Here is a 17,762-nt window from a genome sequence, read left to right as displayed (position 1 = left end):
TCAACAAGCACCAACTTATAAGGCGATGCCACAAGTGCTGGAATGAAAAAGCTCTCGCAGGTTGTGCAGGGCAGGCATGTAAATTACTCTCCCTCTCCCGGCTTGCTGGCATGCATGATGCCAGGGTTCTCAGCACAGAACGGGTAATTCAAATACCGTATTTTTCGCTCCATAAGACGCACTTTTTCCCCCCAAAAAAGTGGGGGGGAAAGTGTGTGCGTCTTATGGAGCGAATACTGCAAAAAAGAGTGCACGTTGGGGACCTTAATGAAGGGGGGATCTTCATGCCAGTTTATGATCCCGTTCACCCTAATAAAGGGGGGGGGATCTTCATGCCAGTTTATGATCCCATTCACCCTAATAAAGGGGGGATCTTCATGCCAGTTTATGATCCCATTCACCCTAAGAAGGGGGGGATGGTTCAAATGTTATTCTGTTATAGTTTATTAAATATTTTATTACACTATTTGGTTCAGAATATTTTTTTTCCTGTTTTCCTCCTCTAAAAAATAGGTGCGTCTTATGGTCAGGTGCGTCTTATGGAGCGAAAAATACGGTAATCAAAGATTAAACAGAGGGAAGCAACTCTCACATAAACCTTAAGCAGCTGCAAAGAGCCTTGATGGTCTGCAACTGAAGGGAGGGGGGATGGGAACAGGGAAAAGTTTGAGGCCAATATTTATTATTATTATTATTATTATTATTATTAACAGTATTTATATACTGCTTTTCAACTAAAAGTTCACAAAGCGGTTTACAGAGAAAAATCAAATAACTAAATGGCTCCCTGTCCCAAAAGGGCTCACAATCTAAAAAGATGTAAAAGAATCCCAGCATGTCCCAAAAGGGCTCACAATCTAAAAAGATGTAAAAGAATCCCAGCAGACAGCCACCAGAACAGACACTGCTGGGGTGAGGTGGGCCAGTTACTCTCCCCCTGCTAAAAAAAGGAGCACCCACTTGAAGAAGTGCCTCTTACCCAATTAGCAGGGGTTAGTTAAATACCCACACTTTGGGTCCAATCATTCAAAGATGTCACTGGATACACTTAACTACCATCTATTATCTTTAGAACTATTGAACATAAAGAATTTTCAGTTGCTTAATCATCTTTTAATCAATTACTTAGGGCACAATCCTAACCCGCTTTCCAGCACCAACATAAGGGCAATGCAGCTCCGAGGTAAGGGAACAAACATTCCCTTACTTTGAATGCCCCCTCTGTGAGTGCCCCCCAACTGCAGGATGCAGCACATGTCCCACTGACGCAGCTATGCCAGTGTTAGAAAGCAGGTTAGGATTTTGGCCTTAATGGATTAAACTTAGCAGATAAATAAATTAAAAAATACTCAAGCCACCTGGAGTGCCCTTGAGTGTGATAGAAAGGTGGGGTATAAATTATCTGAATGAACAAGTAAAGTAAAGATTCCCCTAGCCCTGGGGTCGGCAACCCACGGCTCTAGAGCCGCATGTGGCTCTTTCAGCTGTCTGCTGCGGCTTCTCCCGGTGAAAGTGGCAAAGGGGTTAACAGGAGGCACCTGTGTTGGGAGGGCGGGCTGCCTCCCTCCGCCCCCTGAGCTCACTGCCCTCCTCTCCCTTCACCCCACCTGCCCTGCATTGGTTTCCCTTTTCAATTTTGCCCGCTCTGCAGGCTGAAGCTCCCTGTTTTTCCCTTCCCCAACTCTCCAGCAGGCTCAGCCAATCAGCATCCAGCAGGCTCCTGGCTTTTTCGGTGGGAATGGCTCAGGGCCCTTTACTGGCAGACAGACCAGCCAATCCTGAGCCTCCTCCATCTCAGCCCACCTTGCAGCCCGCCTTTCCTTGAGCAGGTCCCCACTCAGTGCAAGGAGAGGCTTTTCCTCCACAGCAGAGGAGACATCCTGTGTGTCTACTCAGTTTTAAGCCCCATTACAGCGGATGAAGCTTGGTTGGGAACCTTCAGTCTCGAAAGACTATGGTATAAGCCTACAGCACCTGGTATTCCCAGGCGGTCTCCCATCCAAGTACTAACCAGGCCTGACCTTGCTTAGCTTCTGAGATCAGACAAGATTGGGCACATGCAAGGTAACAGTTGCTGACTCCTGGAATGGCAGCCTTGGAGCCTGCTCAAGGCCAAGCGCAAGGACAGGTGAGTGGGAGCCCGTGCAGGTCTGTTCGAGAGTAAGCCCTGATGTAGTCCCTGGGCTACTCCCAGGAAGGTGTGGAGGGCTGTAGCCTCAGCCTCCTCCTGTGCAGGTCTACTCATAAGTAAGCCCCGCTGTAGTCAGTGAGACTTCCTCCCAGGAAGGTGTGGAGGGCTGCAGCCTCAGCCCCCTCCTATGCAGGTCTACTCACAAGTAGTCAATGAGGCTTCCTCCCAGGAAAGTGTGGAGAGGACTGCAACCTGAGAGCTCCAACCAACTTGTCTGCTCAGAAGTCCCATTGTAGTCAATGGGGCTTACTCCCAGAATAGTGTGGAGAGGGTTGCAGCCTGAGGGAGGGAGGGAGGGAGGGAGGGCAGGCTGGCAGGCAGGGCAGAAGCTGGCCTGTGGCTGCCCCCCCTTCTTCTCTTCCCCACCTCTGGAGTCTTTGTCCTTTTTTCCTTCCAGCAGGGTGCCTCTGGAAGGTGGGGGGAGTTCTTTAGTATCCATGTAAGATAAGCAGATGTCATAACTGCCATATGTATTGGAATCCTGGAAGATCTGGTGAGGAGGTAGATGTGGTGTCAGCAGTGGCCCCTTTAAGGGTAAGGCCTGGGCATCCAGCAGAGTGTGCTGCACAGCTGCAGCCACTTGAAGGCAATAGGGCCCTCAGGGATATAACGGGCACCTGAGGATGTGGGTTGTAGAAGGAGTGCAGGTTGGAGAGGAGACTGACTGAGCTAATGACTTTGACTTGGATACTCTGATTGATTTGACTGACTTACTTTGGAATCTGATCTTGGACTGTGACTTGGCTTATTGACTTTGGACTCTGCCCTGGATACTCTGGCTGACTTTGTGACTAACTGCTGGAGACACTGGAGTTTGAAGTGTGGCTGCTGTGCCCAAGACCTGCTGAGGACCAAGGAGCTGCTGTGGTGGTGGGAGGCTGCTGGCAGGAGAGAGGACCTCTGCAGGTGAACAGGTGAGCTACCCTGGAGGTGGGGTCCAGCAGGACTATAGGGCAGAACCAGGGTCATTTGTTGGGGGAAAGAAGGGGAGCTAATTTGCTTAAAGTGGGCATAATTCTCCAGGCAGAGAATGGCCTTGGAATCAGGCAAAACACCATAGAGGACGAGGCGTCTGAAAACACAGGACAAGAATGTATGACACAACTAACTAAAAGCTACAAGAGGGGGCTACATTATAAAAATGGGACCTATAAGAGCATAAAGGTAAAAAAAAAACAACTACATGTGCAGTATTATCTTCATTTTAGATGTCAAAAGGGTTTTGTGGCTCCTGAGGTTTTTTTCCCTCCGGAAAATGGGTCCAAATGGCTCTTTGAGTGTTTAAGGTTGCCGACCCCTGGTGTAGCCTCACTATAGATGCCTCTTGGACACCCTAATCCTAATCTGCACTGGAACAGGAAGGTCAACTGGACTGCACTGTATTCCAAAAAGGTTAGGCGGTGGCTGGAAGGCAACTTGAGGTGAGGGAATATTTTTCTCCTTACCCACGTTGTGCCCTAGCTACCCCTATGGAGCTACTCAGATCAGCACTAGCAAGTTCACTGGCACAAATCCAAGCAGTCCATATAAAGTTGATCGGGCCAGGGATGGGGGTTACAATTCTGCACAGGCTGCTGCTACCACTCCCACCCCCCTCCCAGGCCCAATGCGCCACCTGGACCACTCTCCCCCTGCTCCAAAATGCCCCTCCCCACTTCTGCTATACCCTCCCTCCACCCTCTCCCACCTCTGTGCCTGCTTTCCCAGGCCCATGTGAACCTACCCTCTTCTTCTGGGTCCCTTTTAGGGAGACGGGCGGGATATAAATAAAGTTGTTTATTATTATTATTATTATTAAGGCGCAGAGGCTGGATCTGGCCTCCTCAAGCCAGCGCAGGCCTCCATTACGGCCCAACCAGGAGGCACAGGAAGCCTGCACCAGCTTATCTCCAATTTAGGATTGTGCTCTGAGATGGTTTACTTCTCCACCCAATGTATAATTCCTGGGTGGAATTTGTTGCCACAAGATGTGGTGGTGACCACTAGTTTGGGTGACTTTTAAAGAGGGTTGGGCATGACAGAACAGTCACAATGACTGTGTTACACCTCCGGTCTCCCTCCGAATCCCAGTTGCAAAGGGGGAAAAGAAGGTGGAAAAGAAGGACACCTTTCTCTTGCTTGCTGGTGGGCCACTGCAACAGGGAGGTGACGCAGTAAGTAAGTGCAGGCACCACAACATACCATGTAAACGGCCCCTCCCACTTGTTTCTATTGGGGTTCCCCAACAGTGGGCAAAAGAGCCAAGGATGGGTTAGGAGGACCTACTTGACAGGCTACCTGTTCCAGAAGAAGAAAAGGGCTCTTGTTCTGTTAAGCACAGACCAGAGAGCTCTTGACTGCCTGTCCCCTCCGTGGACACCTGATGCAGCAGTGTGCTCTTGCTCCTCCTGCCTCCACACTGGCACAGGGAGCTCTATCTGGTGACCGACCTGGTGGCGGCACTCCAGCTTCTTCCAAAGTCCTGAAGTGGCAGTCGCTCCCTGGCTTCACTGAGACTGCCCTGCTACCCACGTCTTCTGAGATCACCAAGAGAAGTGTCTTTTTTTGAGGTTGAACAAGTGATGGCTCCATTTCCACAGCTGCCTGCTATGGATTGATAAGTGATAAGATTGGGTTGATAATGCATTAGGAGGGCACCAGGATGAGGTCTCTTGTTATCTGGTGTGCTCCCTGGGGCATTTGGTGGGCCGCTGTGAGATACAGACAGGAAGCTGGACTAGATGGGCCTATGGCCTGATCCAGTGGGGCTGTTCTTATGTTCTTAACTACAATTCCCAGGAGGCCTTGCAGGTCTTCTTGTTATCTGGTGTGCTCCCTGGGGCATTTGGTGGGCCGCTGTGAAATACAGGAAGCTGGACTAGATGGGCCTATGTCCTGATCCAGTGGGGCTGTTCTTCTGTTCTTAACTACAATTCCCAGGAAGCCTTGCAGGTCTCTTGTTATCTGGTGTGCTCCCTGGGGCATTTGGTGGGCCGCTGTGAGATACAGGAAGCTGGACTAGATGGGCCTATGGCCAGATCCAGTGGGGCTGTTCTTATGTTCTTATGAGGGAAGCTCATGTTTGCCTCTGGCATGAGCCAGAGGATGGAGGGCACCCAGAGGCTGCAGCCCTTGCCTGCCAGGAAGAACAGAACTGCAAGGGTGAGACCCCCTCGCCAGCAAGGGACCCGCTGCAGGGAGACTGCTTCCCCTTCTTCATGCCAGCAAGAAGTCTGCACCAACTGCCAGCTCCCTAAGACTACGGAATGGGGGGGGGGGCACAGAGGAACAAGAACTGCCAGGCCCTGTGGGGGGCGGGGGGAGGGTTATTGAAACCTGCTGTAAGCCACCTGCAAGACCTTTCAATCAAAAGGTGTAGGATCAATCTTCAAAACTAATAACAATAATTCTTCTCCGCCTGAAGCCTTTGGGATGCTGGTGCCACAAATTTGAGTCAATTTCATTCCTACCTCCATAAACAAAGCCTGCATTTTAATTTTATTTAAAATTATTTATTTAATTTTATTTCTTGCACTTCCCAGAGGGAATGCAGAAAAATAAAGTAGTACATTAAATCAATACATAGACAACAGTCATATAATAATCCCCATATTATATAATGAAGAATAATAGTGAAGCGCTTGTATCAATAATTTGTGTTCCTCTGCAGTGGTGACCTCAGCGGGGGTTCGTTCTGGAGAAACCCTGGAGCCCGGAGTCCATGTCCTTGCAGTAGCTGCAAAGGAAGCAGCCGTCACCGCAGAGCGACTAATGAGTCAATCGCTTCAGGTACCTGCGTGGCCTTTGCTAGCAGGAGCTAGTAAATTAATATTTTAACAAGCCTGTCTCTTTGCTCACAATCTATTTGCATCAACTGTTAAGAGGACTGTGTGGAGCGTGTGGTGTGGGATTGTAGGGACTCCAGAAAGGGCGAGACCTGCAAACAGAAAGGAAGCCAATCGCCCCTCGGTCCTCGTGGACAGCAGCGCGAAGATCACCACACTCAGATGCTCGCAGGCCAAAGGTCTGGCCGACTGTGATTCATAGAGAAAGGAAATGAGCCTCCATCCTGGGTTTCCATGGTAACTAAATTAGCTTTCTGGTGTGTGGTCAGAACATCAGGCGACACCATTAGTCACACAACAAAGGAAAAATAATGTTTATCTCTGGTGCACAATGAAAAGGTTGAAAAGCTTTCGGGAGGGGGCCAATCAAGGAGCACTGCAGGATCAGACCAAGACAGGCCTGCCTAGGCCAGCATCCTGTTCCCAGCAGCAGACAGACAAGTTCTCCTGGACACCCACAATGAGAGCATAAAGGCAATTCGGGATCTTTCTGGCCAGGCTATGAACACCAAAGAGTTGCCTCTGTCCTACAAATCTTGAGTGCGTTTCCATCACATCCACACACAACTGAAACAAATGCAGGTGTCAGGCAGGGCCTTTCCAGTTCCAGCTGAGAGCTGCAAGCTGGGGTCCTACAGAGCTGTTCACAGCAGCAGCCTTGGGTGGATCTAAGGCAGGTCTAGGTCATCTGATCAGTAGTGAGGCCGGCCCTAGGGGAGAGGTCCAGGCCTTGAGGAAGGGTGGTCATGAAGGAGGGGGTCTGAGTATGGTTGAGGGGCTGACTGAAACCCATCTTCACGGGAGATGCCAGCCCACCAAATCTGAGGCCTTCTACTTCACCTGTGTTCTGCCACAGAGCTATGAATTCCAGTAATATCACTTTGGTGCACTCAGCTTGAAATGCAAATTTCAGGAAGCAGACAAAGAAGGTAGCTGGAAAAATCTAGATCCATGCTACTCTTGCAAATGGCTCTGTAACGGAGGCAGATGAAGGACAGTGAGGATTTGGTGGCAAAAGTAGACTGTGAAATTTGATTGCATCTGAATCCACTTAAACTACCTTGCAAGCGTATGCAGAAAACAGAAGCTGCCCTAGAATACACCCAACTCTTTCATATAGATGCGCTTTGGGGAACATGTTGGAAAGAGCTGTAACTCAGTGGTGGGGTGCATGCTTGCATAGAGGAGTGCGCTGCTTCAATGCCTGACTTCCCCAGACAGGGCAGGAAATGATTTCTTTCTGAAAACCTGGTCAAGGCCAACAAGGTGGGGAAACACTTGAGGCATTTTGTCCACCATTTCTGAATTTCCTATCAAGGAAGTCATTGACCTTTTCTGAACTTCCTGTCAACTCTGAGAAGCCCCAGGATTCCACCAGAGATTCTGAAAACTACAGCAAAATAAGCCTTGCAGAAATGCAGTTCCTCATGCACTTTATGGACCGGCTTCCTTTCCCATAGTACCAGTGGTGTAGCTGTACCAGTACCCAGTACCAGTGGTGTAGCTAGAGGGGGTGCAAAGTTTTGCAGGCACCTGAATGTGCAAGTGGCCCTTCCCCTTCAGAGTCATTCCAGGCAGTGGGAGCAAAATGGAGCAGAACACTTGCACGGCATGTTCAGGTGCCTGCAAAACTTAGTGCTTTGCACCCCTCCAGTTCTGCAGTGCCCAGAACTTTCCAAGACAGTGTCCAGGGTTCCTCTTAACTTAGCAACTGAAGCATAATGCGGATTTCCCTTTGCCATTTGTTGTCTCCTACCCAGTTTGGAAAAGAATCAAATTGCGCCATCCTTCTGGGGTGAAGTGAGGAAGCATTTACTGCCAGGCATTCATTCTCATTTTGCATCTCTTCTACTGAATTAAAGAGCCTTCAAATCTCCTGCGCTTTCTCCTTAATCAAATTTACCTCTTGGCCTTTAAATGAATTGGTCTCTTAAACGTCAGGCTTCCTTTCGATCCCAGCTGTCCAATCTCCTCCAGTCTTTCTCCTGTTTAGCAGCACTCTGCAGGCCAGTTGTGACACCAGGATGTTTTGTAACCACAGAATGGCTCCCTGGACTTCAGCATTTAATGCATAAACTGTCCACTGAATGTGGGGCTGGAGGTGTTGGGCAGTTTCTGAGAGGATGTATCCAAAGCTGAAAGGAAAGAGGAATAGTCAGGGCTGGCCTAAGACCCCCAACCACTGAGGCAGCATGCCAAATGCAGGCCACTTACTACATGGAGAAGATCCTCTAGTCCAGCACTCTCCTCCACACTCCATTCCCCCTTCCTTTCCAGTTCAGGAGATAGGAGGAGGAAGAGGAGTAGTGAAGTGAGTAGGCAGACAGAAGTGGGTGTCCCCTGCCAATCTGAGATGACTGCTGCCTCTTGGCCTCAGGGCTTGGCCAGTGTCCCTAGGCATAAAGAAGCAGAGGAGCACATGCTTTTATTGTGAAGATTCAGATGCAGCCCCCATCATCTCTGCTTGAATCTCATCAGGGTTGAGGGAGACCTCTCTGACAGAGGTCGTGGAGAGCTTTCTCCATATGTGATGCAGGAGCAGTGAGATAGAGGAACCAAGTGGCCAAATCCAACTAACACATGAAAACGACCATACTATGGATTTCCTATTGTGGTTTAGTGAGAATTCTATAGGTTCCCATGGCCCTACTCTCACCTCACAGATCTACATGGTTCAGGATTCCCCATGAAAGCAAAAAGCATGACCTTCATTTAATTCAACTGCACAGAGATGCCCTGAGTCCTGCCCTAGAGGGGCAGCCCAATCCCAATGGCCATGGTGCCCAAAGGAACAGCAGCGCCAAAATATCAAGCACTGTATCCTGTGGGCACTGGAAAGTTGCCAGTAGTCTCGTTGGGGGAAGGGGACTGAGTAAGGGTGTAGGCTCCACAGTGGGGCTTCTCAAGTCTACACTGGCTAGTTTGCTTTTCAGCCCGACAAGGACAGGCTCCTCCACCAGTTCCATTCCCCTCCTGGGCCAGTTTTTCCACCCAACTCCCTCCTCCCACCCCAGAATGCCTCCCCCAGCCTCAAAAGCCTGCACTGCCACCCAGCACTCTTACCTTGCGTCAGTGTCCTCCACCCAGCACTGGAACCAGCACCAGCACTCTCTCCTACCCTACATGAACTTTTAGTTGAAAAGCGGTATATAAATACTGTTTAGTTTTGTGAACTTTTAGTTGAAAAGCAGTATATAAATACTGTTAATAATGTTAATAATACATGCTTTATGGCATATTTATGGCACCTCGCGCAGGCACTGGAGCTCAGTGCCAGTGCTAGGAGAGGATAGGATTGGGTCCTAATTCCCACTGAATTCACCTTCTGAGCAAACACTTCATCATTTGGTAGAATGGTTCACTGTCTTTCAGCATAAAAAGTTAGGAATTAAAACAATACAATTAAAAAACACACAGCCACCAAAATACCAGAAAACCAGAAAAGCAACAGTGAGGAGCAGACAATAAAATTCAGCAGCATCATAAAATAGCCATAAATCCAGCTACTTGTCACACTGGAAAGCTTGAGCCCTATTTTGCTATTTTGCCTGCTGCCAAGAGGACAACATCTCAGGGTCCCAGATACAGAGTGCTATGACTGCAAATGACCTTTCTCCTGTCCTCACTCAGCTGACCACAGATGGTGGGTGGACCTGGGAAAGGGCGTCAGGCATGCTCTGTGGCCAGACTTGGTTAGAATCACAATAGCCTCAGTTCAACAAGTAGAGGGCCATCTGCCCTCCCAGGTTGAACGAGTCTTAGCCACAGGGACCGGCCGAAAAAATAAACTGTGTCACGCTGAGTTCAGGGAAGGGACTTTATTTAAGCATCAGGTGTTGCCCTCCGCTTGCCAGCAAGGCTTTTAGTCCTGAATTCCCCCACGTCCTGCACTGACTTAATCAAACACGAAATGCATAAAATTAAATACTAATCCTGAGAGTCTATTTCGGCTCCTGCCTTCCCTTCCACCTGAGGCAGCCAGAGGCGAAATGGCCCTCTGTTCTTGCGCTTGCCCTTAATGGTAGCACCAGACTCGAATCCTTAAACTCTCTGCCTTTTGTTTATAAGCAAACGGGTCTGATCAGATAACTCAGATGGATGAAGGCTCCATAAAAGATTAGGGAGGAAACTTTAAGGTTGATTACTGCTTGCTTGAAAAATTATTGCTAGCTGCTAGAGCATAGCAGATGATGAGCTCAGGCTGACCTGGGGAACTCTCAGGCACTCTTCCATTGTCCAACTTTGAGGGAGTGCAGAACTCCTTATACCCATCACTTGGCTGTTTTTGGCAGAAGGACTTCTTGTTTCAGAGGGCCTTGGGAGTGCCTGCTCTCAGAGAGCAGATGGCCTGCTTTCATGAGGACACCCACATCTCTTGTCTTCTGAAATGCAGAGAAGGCTAAGCTTTCCTGCCAACTCAGAGCTTATTGTCCACGAGGCATTGCTTCAGAGAACAACAGCCCCTCTGGAGTTGGCACCTTGGAATCCTGCAATTTTCAATGATCCAGGTGTCTTTCTAGCTAAACATGTCAAGGTATCTTCTTCACTGAGAGAGAATGTGGGGAGGTTTAAAAAAAAAAAGGCAGTCACTGTTTATTTTCTTTTAAAAGAGCCGAACTATACATTGCATTAACACGTCATTGGCTCTGACAAGCTTCATTGTCCTTGACTAAGTAGCAGGTGTCGAGCAAGGAGGATCAAAATGGAGACCACAGTATGAGGGATGGGTCTTTAATCTTCTGTCCCACCATAGTCCTGAGGGGACACCAACCCAAGGCTACTGTAGTCCCAATGCCATCATGCCAGTGAAAACTAGACTGTAGGCAGGGGGCACACCAAGGATTAAACACCCCCAATCTGGATCACATATACCCCACAGCTGCTCTTTAGTATTTCAACATGTGCTGTGTGTGGTTCAAAGAGGTGCCAGGGATTTGGCACTTACTATTTCTGGTCCTATCCCATTCTTTTCATGGGGAAGGGAAAAACAGAGGAGACTCGGCATTTGTAATGCAAATGATCTCTCTGGACAATGCAAGTTTTACATCTCCATTACATACAGGGTTGACAGCACTGAACATTTCACATCAAGTGAAATTCAAAGCCGAATTTCAAAGTCCCTCCCAAGGGGAAGTAACTGACAGCCCAATCCTAACCAAAGTTGCAGGGCCAATGCAGCTCCATTGCAGCCTTGAGGCCAGGGGACAAACATTCCTTTGCCTTGAGGAGACATCTATGATTGCCCTCCCTCTACTGCAGGATGCAGTGCATGCAGTGGCATAGCTAAGGCATTGCCCCGTGTACCACTCCTTCAGAGGTTGCCAACCCTTAGTGGCTGATCCTGAGGGGTCTGGGTGGAGGAGTGAGCCCCCCCCCCCCGCCTCAGGAGGCCTTAGAAAGGCATTTCCAGTTGTTGTGAAAACCTTGAGGAGGACTTATGGGACCTCAGACCAGCTCCTGGACACTCGCAAGAGGTGTTCTAGCCATCTGGCCTCTGGGGGGGGGGGTATTAAAAATTTTTGTGTTCTCAGGAGCCAGATCCCTTTGCTACGCCACTGAGCACATGCCCTGTTGGAATGGCTGCCTCAGTGCTGGAAAGTGAGCTGGGACTGGGTTGTTAGAATTTCCAAGGAAAGCGAAATGAGTCTCTGTAAACGAACTCTCTCATGGGGGCTTGCGCGTTCCAAAGTAATGAAGCAAGCACCATTTAAAGCCTCATGTGAGCAAATGCACATTAGGCGAAGCTCGGATCAGCACAGAGCGACCCCAAGAAAACATTATGTTGAACTTCTTCCCCCCCCCCCCAGTGCATGTCCCTCAAGGCGCATTCCAGTCAGTTAGTGGAGAAAAATGCTCATCAACGGCACCTGCTGTTTTGCTCAGTGGCATGGAGACACTGCAGCCTCCTGTGACCTGCAAGGAATGATCTGAAACAAAGACGTGATCAATGAAAACCAGGCCCCTGCATGCCTGCCATCCTTCATCTGACAGGAGGACGATTTCCATTGATGGGGACCTCTGTTATGCCAGCCTCATGAATGCCTCCTCTCATTTGGGGAAGTGTGTCTGTCTATGCTGTGCCAGCAGAGCATGGGGTAGGACAAGCTGCACCAACATCTGGGTAGCAAAAGATCTCCATTGCTCTTGAGTCTGTGAACAGCCAACCATAACTAACAGTGTTTTGGAAAGGGAGAAGGAGTTCCAAAGAGGTCCTGATTTCAAGTTTTTGGGACACAGGCTTAATAAACAGATGAGCCCCCACATGACACATGGGAAGGGAACAAATTTATTGCTGCACAAGCTTCCACTGCAATGTATGTAACTAGGGCAAAGCTGTAACTAGGGTGGAGCCTGACACATGACTGCCCCCAGGCTCCACCCTAGAGGAGGAGAAGGAGCAGGGCGCACAAAGCCACCAGCGCCTCCTCTTTCAGGGAGAACCCGGAAGTGACTGCTTTTGTGACAGTGGTGAGAAGTCTGTCACTTCTGGGTTTTCCCTGGAAGAGGAGACTCTGGCAGCTTCATGCGCCCCACCCCCCAGCTCCAGAAGAGGAGGAACAGGGTGCGCAAAGCAGCCAGAGCCAGCACCCCGTCCTCCAGGGAGAACCCATAAGTGATGGCATTGCATCATATAGTCATGACATCACTGCACCAGGTGCTGGGGCAGTCCGTTATGGCTCTGCGCGGGAGCCCCAAAGGAGACTCTGCCCAGAACCTCTGCAATAGCCTCAGAAGGAACTTTCTGTTTGGTGAGGTGCAGTGCTTTCTCCGTGTCTTTTTTGCTAGATACACTTCAGTTGTTTTGCTGCAGCATTGCAAAGTCTGAGTATGTAACAAAAACAGCAAATGAGAGCAGTGGCATAGCTGGAGGGGGTGCAAAACACTAAGTCTCACAGGAAGCCTCACTGAAGCATGCAAGGGCCCCCCACTTCTGAGCCAGGTGTATCCCTCCGTTTTGCTCCCAAGACCTGGAATGGCTCTGAAGGGGAGGGGAGGAGCCCCTCACATGCTGCAGTGAGGCTCCTTGCAAAACTTAGTTCTTTGCACCCCCTCTAGCCATGCCACTGGAGGAGAGCATGTTGATGCATGAACTATTCATGAGACCCGACTCTTTCTCACCCAGTTGATCAGTATTGGCAACCTTCAGTCTCGAAAGACTATGGTATCGCGCTCTGAAAGGTGGTTCTGGCACAGCGTCTAGTGTGGCTGAAAAGGCCAATCCGGGAGTGACAATCCCTTCCACACCGGGAGCAAGTGCAGTCTGTCCCTGGTCTGTCTCCCTGGCTATGGGCCTTCCTTCTTTGCCTCTTAGCCTCAGACTGTTGGCAAAGTGTCTCTTCAAACTGGGAAAGGCCATGCTGCACAGCCTGCCTCCAAGCGGACCGCTCAGAGGCCAGGGTTTCCCACTTGTTGAGGTCCATCCCTAAGGCCTTCAGATCCCTCTTGCAGATGTCCTTGTATCGCAGCTGTGGTCTACCTGTAGGGCGCTTTCCTTGCACGAGTTCTCCATAGAGGAGATCCTTTGGGATCCGGCCATCATCCATTCTCACGACATGACCAAGCCAACGCAGGCGTCTCTGTTTCAGCAGTGAATACATGCTAGGGATTCCAGCACGTTCCAGGACTGTGTTGTTTGGAACTTTGTCCTGCCAGGTGATGCCGAGGATGCGTTGGAGGCAGCGCATGTGGAAAGCGCTCAGTTTCCTCTCCTGTTGTGAGCGAAGAGTCCATGACTCGCTGCAGTACAGAAGTGTACTCAGGACGCAAGCTCTGTAGACCTGGATCTTGGTATGTTCCGTCAGCTTCTTGTTGGACCAGACTCTCTTTGTGAGTCTGGAAAACGTGGTAGCTGCTTTACCGATGCGCTTGTTTAGCTCGGTATCGAGAGAATGTGTGTCGGAGATCGTTGAGCCAAGGTACACAAAGTCATGGACAACCTCCAGTTCATGCTCAGAGATTGTAATGCAGGGAGGTGAGTCCACATCCTGAACCATGACCTGTGTTTTCTTCAGGCTGATTGTCAGTCCAAAATCTTGGCAGGCCTTGCTAAAACGATCCATGAGCTGCTGGAGATCTTTGGCAGAGTGGGTAGTGACAGCTGCATCGTCGGCAAAGAGGAAGTCACGCAGACATTTCAGCTGGACTTTGGATTTTGCTCTCAGTCTGGAGAGGTTGAAGAGCTTTCCGTCTGATCTGGTCCGGAGATAGATGCCTTCTGTTGCAGTTCCAAAGGCCTGCTTCAGCAGGACAGCGAAGAAAATCCCAAACAAGGTTGGTGCAAGAACACAGCCCTGCTTCACTCCGCTTCGGATGTCAAAAGGGTCTGATGTGGAGCCATCGAAGACAACAGTGTCCTTCATGTCCTTGTGGAAAGATCTGATGATGCTGAGGAGCCTGGGTGGACATCCAATCTTGGGGAGAATCTTGAAGAGGCCGTCTCTGCTGACCAGGTCGAAAGCCTTTGTGAGATCTATGAAGGCTATAAAGAGTGGCTGTCGTTGTTCCCTGCATTTCTCCTGCAGTTGTCTAAGGGAGAATACCATATCAGTGGTGGACCTGTTGGCTCGGAATCCACACTGCGATTCTGGATAGACGCTCTCTGCAAGTACCTGGAGCCTCTTTAGTACAACTCGGGCAAACAGCTTTCCTACAACGCTAAGGAGAGAGATGCCGCGGTAGATGTTGCAGTCACCCCTGTCACCTTTGTTCTTGTACAGCGTGATGATGTTTGCATCCCTCATGTCTTGAGGTACTCCACCTTCTCTCCAGCAGAGACAGAGGATTTCATGCAGCTCAGTGACTATGATCTCTTTGCAGCATTTTAGGACTTCAGCAGGGATGCTGTCTTTTCCAGGTGCCTTGCCAAAGGCAAGGGAGTCCAGGGCCACGTGAAGTTCTTCTAGGGTTGGTTCACTGTCAAGCTCTTCCAGCACAGGCAGGCACTCAATGTTGTTCAGTGCTTCTTCGGTGACTACATGCAGCACTACTCTGAGCTATATTCCCAGTTGATAATACCATGTTTATTAAAGGTTTACTGTTGATTGATTCATACCATTGATTTAACTTCCTGCACATCCACAGGGTGCAAAATAGGTTTTCTGCCCATTAATAAGTCAGGATGGAAATAATTGTTTGATTGTCCATGAAACGAAACCCACCACTTAAAAACCTTCACATTTACGGTTGTTCGGCAGCTTATAAAGATGATACTCACTATTTAAAAATATAATAAATGCAGTCAAATGTGGTAGCAATGAAAAATTTCACACTGTTGGGTTTGGCTTGGTCAGCCCTCATCAAGGGCTGGTTTCTTTCAACACTCTGTGTTCTGTCTTCATAAAAAACCATTGATAAAACTTGTCTACTATTTTTGTACTTACTATGGACTGTGTTTCTGAAATATGAACAGCCCATAAAGATTATGAATGGGTTGCAATCCTGTGACAGGTTTACAACTGAATATTCATTGATTATTTCATCAAAGGTATGCTTCATAGTAGTGACTACAATTTATCAAGTTGCCCATTCAGCTCAGCAAATCAGCAAATGGACAGAACGTGCTATTTTTTTTCCCTGTGGGAAAAAAGTTCCAGTTGTTCAAGCCAGTTCAAGGAAGCTGTGATAAAATGCACAGACCGATCCTGTCCAGTGCCCACACCACCAGAATACACGTTCCAGTGGCATAAGGCACCTTCCAGCAGTCGTAAATACGACAATGCCAGACAGCATGGCCTGCCCACCCCCAGAAGCAGCAACAAGCCAGGTCTACGTGACCACCAACTGGGGATGCCTTCTGCCACAGGTATGGCTGCGTAAGAGGTCAGGGGAGGCAGGGAGAGCAGGAGAATGGGGCAACGGGGTGAGTGGAATGAGGAGGAGTTGAGATGAAAAGGACAGAATTGAACTTGGGAGGGGGCAGATTGGGCAGCAGTGGTTCCTGCTAACTCCTAACCTCCTTCCAGGCCTGATTCACCTTCTTGGGACAACAAGGACTTGCGCCAGCAATATCACTGGCAGAAGTTCAAGTTGACCCACCAGGATGGCAGGGGCTTACCCTGGGGAAAGGGAACAAATCTTTCCTTACACCAAGGAGGCCTCCCAAGGCTGAAACTCCTTCACAGGATTCAGCAAACTGGGAGCCTCTGCATTTCCACGTGGGGAGTTAGGTAGGGCTGTGCTGCTAGTTGGAAATTAGTAACCCAACAGCCAATCCTCCCTCACTGGTGCCAATAGAGCATGCACATAATCTTGCAGGGGGCAGTACTGGATGCATTCTCGAGGCCAGGGAGCATTGTATTCATTCCCTGACTCAGGGTAAGTCCCCATTTTCACAATAGGTCTACTTGGACCTGCATCAGTACTTTTGCTGGCACAGCTCTTAAGTGGACCCCATGGAGATGGATCGAGATTCAGAAGGGGGATAGAGATACCAACCGAACCACTGCCACTGCTGCTGACACCCACCCCCTTCCCACCCATGACACACTGGAACCGAAGAACCAAGAACATAAGAACAGCCCCACTGGATCAGGCCATAGGCCCATCTAGTCCAGCTTCCTGTATCTCAGAGCGGCCCACCAAATGCCCCAGGGAGCACACCAGATAACAAGAGACCTGCAAGGCTTCCTGGGAATTGTAGTTAAGAACATAAGAACAGCCCCACTGGATCAGGCCATAGGTCCATCTAGTCCAGCTTCCTGGATCTCACAGCGGCCCACCAAATGTCCCAAGGAGCACACCAGATAACAAGAGACCTCATCCTGGTGCCCTCCCTTGCATCTGGCATTCTGACATAACCCATTTCTAAAATCAGGAGGTTGTGCATACACATCATGGCTTGTACCCCGTAATGGATTTTTCCTCCAGAAACTTGTCCAATCCCCTTTTAAAGGCGTCTAGGCTAGACGCCAGCACCACATCCTGTGGCAAGGAGTTCCACAGACCGACCACATGCTGAGTAAAGAAATATTTTCTTTTGTCTCTCCTAACCCTCCCAACACTCAATTTTAGTGGATGTCCCCTGGTTCTGGTGTTATGTGAGAGTGTAAAGAGCATCTCCCTATAAACTCTGTCCATCCCCTGCATAATTTTGTATATCTCAATCATATCCCCCCTCAGGCACCTCTTTTCTAGGCTGAAGAGGCCCAAAAGCCGTAGCCTTTCCTCATAAGGAAGGCACCCCAGCCCAGTAATCATCTTAGTCGCTCTCTTTTGCACCTTTTCCATTTCCACTATGTCCTTTTTGAGATGTGGCGACCAGAACTGCACACAATACTCCAGGTGTGGCCTTTCATAGATTTGTACAACAGCATTATAATATTAGCCGTTTTGTTCTCAATACCTTTCCTAATGATCCCAAGCATAGAATTGGCCTTCTTCACTGCCGCCGCACACTGAGTCGACACTTCCATCAAACTGTCCACCACCACCCCAAGATCTCTCTCCTGATCTGTCACAGACAGCTCAGAACCCATCAGCCTATATCTAAAGTTTTGATTTTTTTGCCCCAATGTGCATGACTTTACACTTACTGACATTGAAGCGCATCTGCCATTTTGCTGCCCATTCTGCCAGTCTGGAGAGATCCTTCTGGAGCTCCTCACAATCACTTCTGGTCTTTACCACTCGGAAAAATTTGGTGTCGTTTGCAAACTTAGCCACCTCACTGCTCAGCCCTGTCTCCAGGTCATTTATGAAGAGGTTGAAGAGCACCAGTCCCAGGACAGATCCTTGGGGCACACCACTTT

General features: G+C 49.3%; 1 pseudogene; it reads right to left on the bottom strand.

Moving 5' to 3' along the window:
- Positions 1-1,962: 1,962 nt before the first annotated feature.
- LOC136637762 (5S ribosomal RNA) lies at positions 1,963-2,079 on the bottom strand (annotated as a pseudogene).
- Between the last annotated feature and the right edge of the window lie 15,683 nt (positions 2,080-17,762).

This window comes from Tiliqua scincoides, chromosome 1 (genome assembly GCF_035046505.1).
Source record: "Tiliqua scincoides isolate rTilSci1 chromosome 1, rTilSci1.hap2, whole genome shotgun sequence".
Taxonomy (NCBI): Eukaryota; Metazoa; Chordata; class Lepidosauria; order Squamata; family Scincidae; genus Tiliqua; species Tiliqua scincoides.
Note: the sequence above shows the minus strand (reverse complement) of the source record. Positions and strands in the feature narration are given on the sequence as shown.